Below are 16,215 nucleotides of genomic sequence, written 5' to 3'. Positions count from 1 at the left end.
GGGTAGATGTGGAGAGGATGTTTCCTGTGGTGGGGGTATCTAGAACTAGAGGGCACAGCCTCAAAGTTGAGGGGTGACCCTTAGAACAGAGGTAAGGAGGATTTTTTTTTAGCCAGAGCATAGTAAATTCTAGTCCTCTCAAAATGAATGCTAACATTGCATTTGCCTTCCTTTCCACCAACTCAACCGCTAGTTAACCTTTAAGGAATCCTGCACAAGGACTCCCGTCCCTTTGCACCCCTGATTTATGAATTTTCTTGCCATTTAGAAAACAGTCCATGCCTTTATTCCTTCTAACAATGCGTATGACCATACTCTTCCTGTACCTATATTCTAACTGCCACTTCTTTGCGCATTCTCCTAATCTGTTTAAGTCCTTCTGTAGACTCTCTGCTTCCTCAACACTACCTTCACCTCCCCTCCACCTTTCTTTGCATTGTCTGCAAACTTGGCCAGAAAACATCAATTCCATAATACAAGTCATTGACGTATGAGGTGAAAAGAAGCAGTCCCAGTACTGACCCCTGTGGAATATGACTAGTCACTGGCAGCCTATCAGAAAAAGCCTCCTTTACCCAAACCTGTCTCCTGTCAGTCAGCCAATCTTCTACAACACAACAGGAATTCTGCAGATGCTGGAAATTCAAGCCACACACATCAAAGTTGCTGGTGAACGCAGCAGGCCAGGCAGCATCTCTACGGTCGATGTTTCAGGCTGAGACCCTTCGTCAGGACTAACTGAAGGAAGGGTTAGTAAGAGATTTGAAAGTGGGAGTGGGAGTGGGAGGGGGAGATCCAAAGTGATAGGAGAAGACAGGAGGGGGAGGGATGGAGCCAAGAGCTGGACAGGTGATTGGCAAAAGGGGATACGAGAGGATCATGGGACAGGAGGCCTAGGGAGAAAGGAAAAAGGGGAGGAGTGGAAAAACCCAGAGGATGGGCAAGGGGTATAGTCAGAGGGACAGAGGGAGAAAAAGGAGAGTGAGAGAAAGAATGTGTGTATAAAAATAAATAATGGATGGGGTACGAGGGGGAGGTGGGGCATTAGCGGAAGTTTGAGAGGTCAATGTTCATGCCATCAGGTTGGAGGCTACCCAGATGGAATATAAGGTGTTGTTCCTCCAACCTGAGTGTGGCTTCATCTTTACAGTAGAGGAGGCCGTGGATAGACATATCAGAATGGGAATGGGATGTGGAATTAAAATGTGTGACCACTGGGAGATCCTGCTTTCTCTGGCGGACAGAACGTAGGTGTTCAGCAAAACGATCTCCCAGTCTGCGTTGGGTCTCGCCAATACATAGAAGGCCACATTGGGAGCACCGGACGCAGTATATCACCCCAGCTGACTCACAGGTGAAGTGTCGCCTCACCTGGAAGGACTGTCTGGGGCCATGAATGGTGGTAAGGGAGGAAGTGTAAGGGCATGTGTAGCACTTGTTCCGCTTACAAGGATAAGTGCCAGGAGAGAGATCAGTGGGGAGAGATGGGGGGCAACGAATAGACAAGGGAGTCACGTAGGGAGCGATCCCTGCGGAAAACGGGGGGGGTGGGGAGGGAAAGATGTGCTTAGTGGTGGGATCCCGTTGGAGGTGGCGGAAGTTACGGAGAGTAATATGTTGGACCCGGAGGCTGGTGGGGCGGTAGGTGAGGACCAGGGGAACCCTATTCCTAGTGGGGTGGCAGGAGGATGGAGTGAGAGCAGATGTATGTGAAATGGGAGAGATGCGTTTAAGAGCAGAGTTGATAGTGGAGGAAGGGAAGCCCCTTTCTTTAAAAAAGGAGGACATCTCCCTTGTCCTGGAATGAAAAGCCTCATCCTGAGAGCGGATGCGGTGGAGACGGAGGAATTGCAAGAAGGGGATAGCATTTTTGCAAGAGACAGGGTGAGAAGAGGAATAGTCCAGATAGCTGTGAGAGTCAGTAGGCTTATAGTAGACATCAGTAGATAAGCTGTCTCCAGAGACAGAGACAGAAAGATCTAGAAAGGGGAGGGAGGTGTCGGAAATGGACCAGGTAAACTTGAGGGCAGGGTGAAAGTTAGAGGCAAAATTAATAAAGTCAATGAGCTCAGCATGCGTGCAGGAAGCAGCGCCAATGCAGTCGTCGATGTAGCGAAGGAAAAGTGGGGGACAGATACCAGAATAGGTACGAAACATAGATTGTTCCACAAAGCCAACAAAAAGGCAGGCATAGCTGGGACCCATAGCCAATTTTCTATTCATTTTAGTATCTTTGATGTAACACATATTAAGCAGCCTCATGTGCAACACCTTGTCAAAGGCCATTCAAACATCCAGGTATCCACCAATTCTCCTTTGTCTATCCTACCTGTTATTTCTTCAAAGAATTCCAACATATTTGTCAAGCAAGGCTTTCCCTTAAGGAAACCATGCTGACTTTGACCTCCAAACCGCATCCTTCCAAGATGGCGCCAGTGACCAATGGCAACATGTTGTAGACAGCTTACGAAACTACTAGATACCTTTCTTCTTCTTGATAAACTTCTTCTGAACTGCAGTTGCTGCAGTCTGCAGCCTGTAGTTTCCCTTTTCAGGATGTACTTTTGAGCTAACTAAATGATCTGCACTTTTGCAATATTCTGAGGGATTCAGCGAACTAGACTCTTCAGTCTGCAGGTACAGCCATCACTGGCTATGGATGCTGCATAGCAACCTGATGGCAGAACACAATCCCATATTCAGCTCCGTTACTCCACGCCGATTAAAGCGTCGAGCAAGATTAGGGATGAGAGTGGAAAACGAACAGGTGTTGAGCACATCTGCCTGTGTTTGTTTGGTCTCCCTCTCTTCTCTCTGAACGGGCTCCGTAGCTGTAGACTCATTTTCTGGGACTCTGCAGTTCATGTTCCATGTGTTTCTCTTTTTTTTTTACTATTTGCGCGATTTGATCAAGGTGCTCAGTGCTGAATTCACTGTAACTGTGCCCTGAAACCATCAATATCCCCCTCAGTGCTGAACTGGCTGTGTGGCTATGCCCTGCAATCATTGGGCTTCAGGACCCACTTCACTCACCTCAGCACTGAACTGACTAAGTGGATGTAGGCTCATTTTGGGGACTCTGTAGTTCCTGTTTTGAGTGTTATTTCTTTACCTTTTTACTAAAAAAGTTTGCACAATTTGTTCTTTATTTCACACATTGGGTATTTGATGGCCTTTGGTGTGTGAGATTATTTTTAATTGTATTTCTTTGTTTTGTGACTGCCTGCAAGAAGACAATTCCCAAGGTTGTATACAGCACACATACTTTGATAATAAATGTACTTTGAACTGAAATATTGAATACACAACTCTCCTCAGAATCAGGATCAGGTTTAAAATCACTGGCATATTGTGGAATTCCCTGCTTAGCTGTCAACTCCAACTCAATAGAGAATGCATCTCAACAGTAGACATAATACATTATATGATACAACTACTATAAGACCATGAGACTTAGGAGCAGAATTAGGCCATTCAGCCAATCGAGTCTACTCCACCATGGCTGATCTCGGATCCCACTCAACCCCATACTCCTGCCTTCTCACTATATCATTTGATGCCCTGACCAATCAGGAAATGATCAACTGCTATCTTAACTATACCCATGGACTTGGCCTCCACCGCAGTCTGTGGCAGAGCCTTCCACAAATTCACTACTCCCTGCCTAAAAAAATTCCTTACCTCTGTTCTGAAAAGTCACCCCTCAATTTTGAGGCTGTGCCCTCTAGTTCTGGATACCTCCACCATAGGAAACATCCTCTCCACATCCACCTTATCTAGTCCTTTCTACATTTGGTAGGTTTCAATGAGATCCACCTGCATTCTTCTAAATTCCAGTGAGTACAGGCCCAAAGCTGCCAAACTCTCATGTGTTAACCCCTTCACTCCCAGAATCATCCTCATGACCCTCCTCTGGACTCTCTCCAATGACAATACATCCTTTCTGAGATAAGGGGCCCAAAACTGTTGACAGTACTCCAAGTGCGGCCTGACTAGTGTCTTATAAAGGCTCAGCATTATCTCCCTGCTTTTAAATTCAATTCCTTTTGAAATAAAAGGCAATGTTGCAGGCATCCACAGCATAGTAAATTTTAAATTGCCCATTTAGGTCTAAAAATCTCATTGCTATGGATGCTTTCTTACTCTTGTAGGATAACTCATTTCCTGACAAGGGGGATCACTCTGCTTGGCAGGTGAGCCTTATGATAATCTCGGGTTGTGGGACCTCCTTCGTGGTGGCTGTTGTAGTTGACTCCGAGACTGCAGGAAGTAGTTCTGACAGCGGTAGCCATCCTTCTCTAACAATTAACTCTTTTCTCCTCAACTGATTGATGTGTCGTCTCCGGATGATATCAGATGCACTCTCCACTGTGTAAGAGAGTGGTCCAGATCTATCCTTAATTTTTCCACGTACCCACTTTTGATCAGATCTGTCGTCCCTCACTAGGATTGCTTCTCCTTGTTTCGAGAGCCTTCAATTTGTCTCAGCTATTTGTTCTGCATGCTCGTTCTGAGATCGGGTTTGAGGAGATTCAAGTGTGATTGCAAGAGACCACCCAGGAACAGCATCTCTGATGAGTTGCTGGTTATGGAGTGTGCTGTGTTACGATATGCAAGGAGGAAATTGGCGAGTTTCTGGTTCAGTGTCAGTGTAGTGTGTTCTGCTGACATTGCTCACAGTGCGTTCTTCAGAATCTGGACAAACTTTTCCGCCAAGCCATGTGTAGCTGGGTGGTACAGTGCAGATGCAATTTGTCTTATTCCATTCATTTTTAGGAATAACTGGAAATGGTCCCTCACAAACTGTGGTCCATTGTCACTGACTAAGTGCTCTGGAAGACCATTCCTTGCGAGAGGTTTCCCAATTCATCAACGGTGTGTGAGGCTGTAGTGAAGTCAATTGGAAACTGTTTTGACCACTTGGTAGCCGCATCCACTACTACCAATAAATTCGTGTCCAGCAAAATCCACATGAATCCTCTGCCAGGGCAATGCAGGTATTCTCAGGGATGGAGAGGCGATGCTCTTGGCATCTTCTGAACATGTTGATATCCTGTACAGTGCACGGCAAGCCACTCGATCTGCTGATCAATCCCAGACCACCAGACAAATCTTTGAGCCAACACTTTCATTTTGACCACACCTAGATGACTGGCATGTAACTCTTCCAACACTTTAGCTCTCAGTTTGGATAGTACAATAACTCTCAATCCCCACATAAGGTAACCCCCTGTCAAGGGCAAGTTTATTGCAGAGCTGGTAACAATGGAGAACTGGAGTCTTTGCTGCACATTCCAGCCATTTTGGGTGGCCATGTAGACCTGAGACAGTATGGGGTCTTTTCTGGTTTCCCTTGGGATTATCTCTGCTATAACAGGGAGACTTCTGATTTGCATTAGAGAGAATATGTCAAGAGGAGTGTCATTTTTTTGTAAATTTTCCTGGTACTTCATTTCCCAAGGGTGAACAGGACAATTCATCAGCATTTTCATAATTAGTCATCCTCACAAATTCAATCTTGTAATTGTGTCCTTCGAGAAATAGAGCCCCACCTCTGCATTCGCACTGCTGCTGTCAGTAGTTCCGTGGATTGACAATGGACACTAGTGGATGATGATCAATAATGAGAGTAAACTGTCTCCCATACAGGGACTGGTTGAAGCATTTTACACTCCAAACCAGAGTCAAGGACTCTGTCAATCTGTGCATCATCTTTCTTGCAGCAACAAGGGAGCGTGATGCAAAGGTGTTCACTTCCATCACTCATAAAATGTGGTATTATTGCACTTATACCATAAGGTGAGGCATCACAGGCAAGCGTTACTGGATGATATGAATCATAATGTGCCAGTACAGTGTCTAACTTCACCATTTCCTTTACTTTTTTGAAGGCCATCTCACACTGCTTTGCCCATTGCCATTTCTTCCTACTCCGCGGTAATGACCTCAGGTTGGCCTCAGCTAATTCCACTCTGCTGAAGTTTTCCACCAGAAAGGTTTGTAAAGATATACTCTACCCTGGGCAGAGGATATTGATCGGTACTGAGTTAATGGTAATGTTAAAATCACCATAGATCCTGACAGACCCATTCTTCTTGGCTACTGGGACCAAAGGTGTTGCCCATGGGCTCTACTCAACCTTGGAAAGAATTGCTTCAGCCTCCATGCAATCTAACTCACTGACACTATTTAACACTATTTTACCTTTGATATGTTTGTGTTTTCCATGGCATTATCAGAATCTTTCTTGATTCACTTTCATACAACTTTATTGCAGGAGGTGTGGCATGCAAATGGTGGATGGATCTCCAATCAAGTTTCAGTTTTTCTCAGCCAATCACGTCCCCACAATGCTGGCCCTCCTGTTTTGAACACATACAAGCTTATTGTGGCTTGTTGGTTGTTGTATTTTACTGTTACAGATGCCATTCCCACAGGAGTTATCTTTTCTCCAGTGTAAGTTCTTAGTTGCAGGATTCAGTTTAGTATCTTTGAAATGCCTCTCAAACTCATTTTTTGGAATAACTGATACAGCTGAACCAGTGTCTAATTCCATTTTAGTTCATTGCCATTCACTTCTGGTATAAGCCTCCTTGCTTGTCTATTGCTACTTTTCACAGTGTAAATCTCAGGGCTACACAGTCCTGTGTCGCTCTCATCATTCTCAGATTTGCATCAACAGCATGCAGAATAATACGCTTTTTTGAAATTGCAACTTGACTTTTTATCTTTTTCTCATCCCTGTGCAGTCCAACTATTTTTATCTGCCAAATATGCTCTTTGATGTGTCCTACTTTATTGCATTTTCCACAAATTTCACTTTTAAATTTACATTGGTTTGGTGTATGCGAACCCCTGCCACAATGGTAACACAATTTTGTTAGACCAGGCTGGCCTCCATTGAGACACTGAAATTTTGTTCACGCTCACTTTCATTTCTGACTGCAATTCAATTGCATGTCTGTCTATGGTTTCCATTGAACCAGTAATTTCAACTGCTCTTTTAAGTATAAGCTGTGCTTCAGTTAGGAGCAGTTTTTGAATGTTTTCTTGTAAGATTCCACAAACTACATGATCTCTCAGTGCATCATTAAACCCTTTACTGAACTGACAATGCTCAGACAATCTCTTCAATTCAGCCACATTCGCTGAAATGAACTCCCTTTCTTTTTGATTCTACTTGTGAAACCTAAGATGTACTGTAAGCAACAATGGTTTTGGTCCTCAATGTGTCTGTATTACTTTGATGATATCGGCAAAGCTGGTTTGGTTGGAGTAGTCAAACTTCAAAGCAAACTGTATGCTTTTAAATCGAAAGCACTCAACAAAATTGTTAGTTGTTTCTCAATGGCTATTTCATTTGTTTCAAAATACTGTCCAATTTGCTCAGTTATTTGTTGTGTTGTGGCGACCCACTTTCCAGCACACTCGAACCAGCTCACGAAACAGCGTGCGCCAGCAGAGAGGCAGGCCCCAAAAGGGCGCCAGGCCATCTTCACCAGCGGGGGATAAACCCGCGTGCGGCAAGGGTCTGCGAATATGCATTCCCTACAGCAGTCCTGCCCTCCCCGGGCAGGAACGGGAAGGCTTTAAAGGAGGCCGCGAAGTTTGAATAAATCTCTTTTATCGCAACTCCAACTCTCCAACTACGTGTCATTATTCTAGCGCTGTGTGTAGCACACCGCTACATTTGGTGACCCCGACGGCCCAAACGATATTTGGACCAGAGATGACCGACACCGCATCTGTTCACGTAGTTTTGTTAAAACTACCAAGCTTCTGGACGCTGCGACCTCGCCTATGGTTCAAACAAGCAGAAGCCCATTTCCACATTCGGTAGGTAACCTCGGATTCTACTCGTTACTACTACGTGCTGAGCTCCCTCGACCAGGAGACAGCTGCACAAGTTGAGGAGTTTATACAGTCGCCCCCGGAGGACGGCAAATACACAGCATTCAAAGCCCTGCTCATAAGGACTTTCAGACTCTCACGGTGCGAACGAGCTGCTTGCTTACTGCACCTGGATGGATTGGGAGACAGGCCGCCGTCAGCATTAATGAACGAGATGCTGGCCCTGGCTGAAGGACACAAACTCTGTCTGATGTTTGAGTAGGCGTTCCAAGAGCAACTGCCCGAGGACATACATCTGCTGCTGTCCGACGCAGATTTCAGCAACCTCCGGGAGGTGGCGGCCCGAGCAGATGTGCTGTGGAATGCCAAGAAGGAGAGAGGGGCATCCGTCGCACAGATCACCAAGCTGCGTGCCCAACGACAGACCAGACCAGGCCTGGCAGCAGAGCACAACAAACAATGGTGTTTCTACCACCAGCGGTGGGGCACAGAGGCCCGCTGCTGCAGACCACCCTGCAAATTCCCGGGAAATGCCAAGGCCCAGCCGCCACCAATCGCTACGGCGGCTGGCCATCAGGACAGCCTCCTGTACGTCTGGGACAAGCAGTCGGGACACCGCTTTTTGGTCGACACTGGAGCGGAGATCAGCGTTTTACCTCCAATGAGTTACAACACCCGCAACAGAGAACCGGGACCCACCCTGAGGGCCACAAACGGCAGCACAATACAGACCTACGGCACCCGCACGGTGCGGCTACAGTTCAGCTCCAGCCGGTTCACGTGGGACTTCACACTGGCCGCTGTGGCCCAACCACTCCTGGGGGTGGATTTTCTGTGAGCCCACAGCCTGCTGGTCGACCTGCAAGGGAAGCAATTAGTCCACGCCAAGACTTTTCAAACGTTTCTCCCTGGGTGAAGCCAAGTTGCCAGCCCCACACCTGGACTCCATCACGCGTCCGACGATGAATTCACCAAGGTCCTGGCGGATTTCCCATCAGTTCTGACACCGCAGTTCACGGCAGCCATGCCCAGACACGGAGTACAGCACCACATTCCGACCCAGGGACCACCCCTCCACGCCCGTGCTCGAAAGCTTCCCCCAGACAAGCTCCGACTGGCGAAGGAGGAGTTCAAGAAGATGGAGGAATTGGAGATCATACGACGGTCCGACAGCCCATGGGCCTCCCCCCTTCACATGGTGCCCAAGGCAACGGGGGGCTGGAGGCCATGCAGTGACTACCGCAGACTGAACGAGGCTACAACGCCAGACCGCTACCCCGTGCCGCACATTCAAGACTTTGCAGCAAACCTACAAGGATCTTTTCCAAGGTAGACCTCGTCCAGGGATACCATCAAATCCCAGTACATCAGGACGACATCCCCAAACCCCGTTCGGCCTGAAAAATGCCACACAGACATTCCAAAGGCTAATGGACGTGGTGGGACGCGACCTGGACTTTGCATTCATCTATTTGGACGACATCCTCGTAGCCAGCCGTAGTCGGCAGGAGCATCTGTCCCATCTCCGTCAACTATACTCCCGACTGAACGAATTCGGCCTTACAATCAACCCGGCCAAATGCCAGTTTGGACTCGACACCATCGACTTCCTGGGCCACAGGATTACTAAAGAGGGGGCAACCCCGCTGTCGGCCAAGGTAGACGCGGTCCGCCACTTCCCCTGACCCAACAGAACCAAAGGCCTGCAGGAATTCGTGGGTATGGTGAATTTCTACCACCGTTTCCTCCCCTCAGCAGCCCGAATCATGCGCCCCCTGTTCACCCTGATGTCGGGTAAGGGCAAGGACATTACCTGGGACGAAGAGGCCGTGGCCGCTTTCGTTAAAACCAAAGAAGCCTTGGCAAACACCGCAATGCTAGTGCACCCCAGAACGGACGTTCCTACTGCCCTCATGGTGGACGCATCCAACACAGCAGTCAGTGGAGTGCTGGAACAACTCATCAAGGGTCGCTGGCAACCCCTGGCATTCTTCAGCAAACACCTACGACCACCCGAACTCAAATACAGTGCTTTCGACCGGGAGCTATTGGCACTATACCTGGCAATCCGGCATTTCAGATACTTCTTAGAAGGTAGGCCCTTCACCACGTTCACAGGCCACAAACCGCTTACCTTTGCATTCACAAAGGTGCCCGACCCCTGGTCGTCCCGCCAGCAGCGACGTCTGTCCTACATCTCCGAGTACACGACGGACATCCGGCATGTCTCTGGAAAGGACAACATCGTGGCGGACGCACTATCCAGACCTACCATACAGGCCCTGTCCCGGGGGGTGGACTATGCAGCGCTGGCAGAGGCACAGCAGGCAGACGAGGAGATCCCTAGTTACAGAACTGCGGTCTCCGGTTTGCAGCTCCAAGACCTCCCCGTAGGCCCAGGTGAGAGGACCTTACTATGTGACGTAGCCACCGGCCAACCCTGCCCCATCGTCCCGGCAGCCTGGCAGCGGCGGGTTTTCAACTCCATTCACAACTTAGCGCACCCCTCCATCAGGACAACTGTCCGGCTGGTCTCCAACAGGTTCATGTGGCATGGACTTCGTAAACAGATCAGTGCATGGGTCAAAACGTGCATGCAGTGCCAAACGGCCAAGGTGCAGTGGCACACCAAGGCTCCGCCGCAGCAGTTCGAACCCACCCACCGGAGGTTCGACCACATTCATGTGGATATCATGGGGCCCCTGCCAGTGTCGCGAGGAGTGCGGTACGTCCTAACTATGATAGACCGGTTCACCAGATGGCCTGAGGCAGTCCCGCTCACCGACACCACCTCCGGAGGGGCAGACCTCCCAAACAGAGGCCAATCCAGACTGTGGACATTGGGGGATGTATCGCCAGTTCTGGGGGGCTGGGGGTGGTTATGTGGTGACCCACTTTCCAGCGCGCTCAAACCGGCTCACAAAACGGCGCACACCGGCAGAGAGGCCGGCCCCAAAAGGGCGCCAGGCCATCTTCACCAGCAGGGGGAAAATCCCGTGCGCGGAAAGGGTCTGGGAATATGCATTCCCTACAGCAGTCCCGCCCGGCTTTAAAGGAGGCCGCATAGTTTGAATAAATCTATTTTATCACAACTCCAACTCACTGACTACGTGTCGTTATTCTAGCGCTGTGTGTAGCACACTGCTACAGTGTAATAAAATGCCTATCTGTCTGATGTAACCAGCCATCTCTACTCTTCTATTTTAATGATGTCACAGTGCAGGGCATTGGGAACAGATCCAAATGCAAGACACAGACATTGAAGTACAAGGAACAGGACTTGACTAGAGAAGGGACGTGACAGGATACAGACAAGGAGCAGGGACAAGAACGCAGACTTGGGCTAGGACATGGACTAGACACAGGGAACCGGGACAAGGAACTACGAACTAGGAGCCTGGGCTTGGACTCAGAGCCAGAGACTAGACAAGAACCCTGGACCTGGGTCTTCCCTTGGGCTCGGACCCCAGAACTAGGCAAGGACATGACATGACTACAGGACAGGACGTTGCTGGGGTCTTGAGTCTTGAGGCTTGAGGCTGGAGACAGGCTGGGAACTGTACATCAACATAGAGCCGGGAATTATCCTTCGAAAAGCTGGGACTCATCTTTAACACAACACCAACATGAGATAGGACGGTACATAGACATAGAGCCAGGACTTATACTTAGACAAGCCGGGACTTAACTTCTTCTCCACGCCAAGGTGGGACAGGACCATCCATTGGGTAACGGCAGAACGGCCGGACTTACCTAACAGAGGCAAAGACAAGACAGATCCCCCCGTAGGACAACGGCAGAACGGCCTGACTTACCCAACAGAGGCGAGGACAAGAAAAGACAAACATCGAAGAACGACAGACAGTTCCATCTTTGCATTGAGGTTGCTCCGAGTCACAGTTACAGCCAGCGACCTCCGCTGGCTACGGAAACAGCCAGATCCCTACCTAGCTTGGAGTGGCTGACGGCCACTCAGCTGACCCAGGAAACGGCCGAATCCATACCGCAAAGACAGCTCTGACTACTGACAGCAAGGCTCCATGAGGGGATGGTTCCCCAACGCAGCCTAAAGATGGCAAGTGGTCGCTCTAGCCTTCCACCGGCAGGTTGCTCCCAGGGGACCTTGACAAAACAAACTAGCAGCTCACACTCAACCCCAAGGCTACTTATTTTCCAAGCCCCAAGATGGGAATCAGGTGCCTACGATTAACTCAACCAAAACAAGGAACAGTTGGAAGGCCCGGAGTCCTGAGTCCACGGACCGGACTGTGAACCGGAATTTGGACTCCACGGACCAGACCATGACAAGTGATTATTATAACCTGGTACTCGCTCTTTATGAACCCTTGAATTCTTCCATTTTCTGGCTTTTTAAAAACTCGATCGTGTCTTCCTTTCTGAAGACCACATGCTTGCCTACTTCTTTCCACTTGACCATTTTTCACATTAACGTCTCACTATGCTTCAACAGGTGAGTTTAAAAATATATCGTCACCACTGTTACGTTTTGTAACTTCAAAACATTAAGCAAATTCAAAGGAAGACATGGGAGTCCAAAATGTTGGTCTAACTTTATGTTTAAGCAAGGCATGTGGTAGCATGATGATTTATGCAATTCACATATTTATACATATTACTCATAATGAGTTATTTAAATGGCCAAGAATGCTTCATCAAACTATATATATATATATATATATATATATATATATATATATATATATATATATGTGTGTGTGTGTATGTGCGTGCATATATATCTACACACACAATATTTCTTAAATATTACTGAAATATTAAATACACAACATGGTCTATAGTTTCCTTTCTTCTGCCTCCCTCACTTCTTAAAGACTGGAGTAACAGTTATAATTTTCCAGACCTCCAGAACCATTCCAGAATCTAGTGATTCTTGAAAGATCATTACTATTTCCTCCACAATATAGTTAGAGCATTGGCTGATCAGTAGGAGGCAACAAGTGGGAATAAAAGGATTGTTTTCTGGTTGGCTGCCAGTGACTAGTGGTGTTCCACAGGGGTCAGTGTTGGGACCATTTCTTTTTATGCTGTATAACAATGATTTAGACGATGGAATAGGTGGCTTTGTTGCCAAGTTTGCCGATGATATGAAGATTGGTGGAGTGGCAGGTAGTGTTGAGGAAACAGGTAGGCTGCAGAAGGATTTAGACAGATTAGGAGAATGGGCAAGATTGGCAAATGAAATATAATGTTGGAAAATGCATGGTCATGCACTTCCGTAGTAAAAATAATTGTGTGGAATATCTTTGAAATGGAGAGAAAATCCAGCAATCTGAGATGCAGTAGGACTTGGGAGTCCTTGTGCAGAACACCCTGAAGGTTAACTTGCAGGTAGATTCGGTGGTGAGGAAGGCAAATGCCATGTTAGCATTCATTTCAAGAGGTCTAAAATACAAGAGCAAAGATGTGACGCTGAGGCCTCACCTTGAGTATTGTGAACAGTTTTGGTCCCCTCATCTAGAAAAAATGTGCTCGCATTGGAGAGATTTCAGCGGAGGTTCACAAGGATGATTCCAGGAATGAAAAGGTTATCATTCCCATGGCTCTGGGTCTGTACTTGCTGGAATTCAGAAAGATCAGGAGGTGCTGTGATCTCTTTGAAACCTTTTGAATGTTGAAAGACTTAGACAGAGTAGATGTGGAAAGGATGTCGTCCATGACGGGAGAGTCTAGGACAAGAGGGCAAGCCTAAGAATAGGGGGCACCCTTTCAGAACAGAGAAGCGAAGAAATTTCTTTAGCCAAAGGGTGGTGAATTTGTTGCCACAGGCAGCTGTGGAGGCCAGGTCGTTGGGTGTATTTAAGGCAGAGCTTGAAAGTATTCTTGTTTGGACATGGCATCAAAGATTACAAGGAGAAGGTCGGGAACTCGGGTTGAGGAGGAGATGAAGAAAAAGGATCAGCCATGATTGAATGGTGAAGCAACTCGATGGGCCAGGTGGCCTAAATCTGCTCCTATATCTTATGGTCCAATATCTTCAGCCCCTCTTTCAGAAACCTGGGGTGTAGTCCACCTTCCAATCTTTCAGCTTCCCAAGCACCTCTTCCTTAGTAATAGTGACGACACTCACTTCTGCCCCCTGGCATTCAAATTTCTGGCGTACTGCTAGTGTCTTCTCAGTGAGGACTGAAGCAAAATACTTATTTAGTTCGTACACTACTTCTTTGTCCCACATTACTACCTCTCCAGCGTCATTTTCCAGCGGTCCGATAGCCACTCTCGCCTCTCTTTTACTCTTTATTTATCTGAAAAATACCTTTGACACCCTCCTTAATGCTATTGGCTAGCTTACCTTCATATTTCATCTTTTCTCTCATTTTAGTTTTTGGTTGCCTTCGGTTGGTTATTTCCCAATTCTTTAACTTCCCACAGTTTTACTATATTATATGCCCTCTTTTTTGCTGTTATGTTGGCTTTGATTCCCTTGTCAGCCACAATTGCCCTCATCAATTCCCTTTACACTAACTCTTCATCTATGGAATATTTTGATCTTGCAGCTTCCAAACAACTTTGGCCAGCTCCTCCCTACATCTCTGTAATTCCCTTTCCTCCATTGTAATACTGATACAACATCAGACTTTAACTTCTCCCTCTTAAACAGTAGGGTGAACTCAATCATATTATGATCACTGTCTCATAAGTGTTTCTTCACCTTAATCTTCCTAATCAAATCTGGTTCATTATATTACACACAATCCAGAATAGCCTTTCCCATAGTGGGCTCAATCACAGGCTGCTCTAAAAAGCCATCACATAGGCATTCAACAGATTCCCTCTCATGAGATCCAGCATCAACCTGATTCTCCCAATCTAGCTGAATATTGAAATCCCCCTTCACTATCATGACATTGCACTTATTACATGCCTTTTGTATCTCACGTTATGGAGCTTAGAAAAATAGAGGGCTGTGGGAAAGCCTAGGTAGTTCTAAGGTGGGGACATGTTCGGCACAGCTTTGTGGGCCAAAGGGCCTGTATTGTGCTGTAGGTTTTCTATGTTTCTATGTTGTAATCTGTATCTCACATCCCGGCTACTGTTCGGGGGCTTGTATAGAACTCCTCTCAGGGTCTTTGTCCATTTGCGGTTTCTCAACTCTGCCCACAAGGATTTTACATCTTCCAAAACTATATCTCCTATTTCTAAGAATTTGAATTCATTTTCAACAACACCCATCCCCTTTGCTTACGTGCTTGTCCTTTTGATACAAGGTGTATCCTTGGATGTTAAGCTCCCAACTATGATTTTCTGTCAGCAATGACCCAGTGATGACCACAACATCATACCTGCCAAACTGACCTTGCTATAAGATCATCTACCTTATTCCATATACTGCATGCATTCAGTCTGTACTAATGACCCATTTCGATTTTAACCCTGTGTTACACTTCAACTCATGCCACTGACTGCAATTTTGCCATATCATCTTACCTGTCCTTCCTCACTGGCTCACTACACACTGCTTTACTTGCATACCAGTTGCCCCATCCTCAACCCTATCACTCTGCCAAATTAGTTTAAACCGGCCTGCAAGGATATTTGCACTTTGGCCCTTAAAGCCTGTTAATAGAGCGAGATCACACCTGTCCTTCTATCTCAGGCACCATTTACCACAACCATTTCATACCTGCTTGATTAGTGTGGACAAATCACTCCATGGCTCTTTGCTACCATTCCTTTAGCCTCCTCTAACCTGTAAATAAAAGGAGGAGTAATCCATTTAGTTACCAGAACTTTCCTTTGGTTCAGTAGCTCGCAGTTTCCAAAGGATACGATGGAGTCGTAGAATCATACAGCCTGGAAACAGGCCTTTCAGCTTAACTGCTCTGTGCTAACCAAGATTCCCACCTAAGCCGGTCCCATTTGTCCATGTTTGTACCTACCTTTTGCCTTCACCCTCTACATGTTCCTCATGATTTTACACAGCTCTCTGATATTACCCCTCATTCTCCTGCGCTCCAATGAATAAAGTTCCAGCCTGCTGAACTTACTGCAGTGTACTGCTGCTGCTAAACGACAAATTTCACGACATATGCCAGTGATATTAAACCTGATTCTGATTCTAAATATTTTACTTAACACAATTTAAAATACACTACTTATCCAATGACACGATCTGAAGCAAGTATGCATTTACCCATACCAAAACAGACAAACAGCAGACTCATTCTTTGATGTCCTTTCCTTCCACAGACTGCACATAATTGATTCTACCATGAAACTTTCACAGGAATGTTGACAATTTTTCTCTATTGAGCCCATCTGGTTTATGTACTGAAACGGTTTTGAAACATTAGCATAGCTGAAGATAGCATAAATTAAATGTAT

This window comes from Mobula birostris, chromosome 2 (genome assembly GCF_030028105.1).
Source record: "Mobula birostris isolate sMobBir1 chromosome 2, sMobBir1.hap1, whole genome shotgun sequence".
NCBI classification, from domain to species: domain Eukaryota; kingdom Metazoa; phylum Chordata; class Chondrichthyes; order Myliobatiformes; family Myliobatidae; genus Mobula; species Mobula birostris.
This window is presented reverse-complemented; position numbering follows the sequence as displayed.